Source organism: Cariama cristata, unplaced genomic scaffold, assembly GCF_000690535.1.
Source record: "Cariama cristata isolate BGI_N322 unplaced genomic scaffold, ASM69053v1 scaffold11144, whole genome shotgun sequence".
Taxonomy (NCBI): domain Eukaryota; kingdom Metazoa; phylum Chordata; class Aves; order Cariamiformes; family Cariamidae; genus Cariama; species Cariama cristata.
In genome coordinates this window covers 1-239 of record NW_009614714.1, presented here as the reverse complement: position 1 = coordinate 239, position 239 = coordinate 1, and positions in this window count along the sequence as shown.

The following is a 239-nucleotide window of genomic DNA, read 5'->3' as shown; positions in this document are numbered from 1 at the left end:
CTTGGCCTTGAACACTTCCAGGGATGGGGCATCCACAACTTCTCTGGGCAACCTGTTCCAGTACCTCACCACCCTCACAGTGAAGAATTACTTCCTAATAGCTAATCTAAATCTTCCCTCTTCCAGTTTAAAGCCATTGTCCCTTGTCCTATCACTACACGCCCTTGTAAAATGTCCCTCCCCAGCTTTCTTGTAAGCCCCTTGTAAGCAGACTGGAAGGCTGCTCTAAGGTCTCCCCA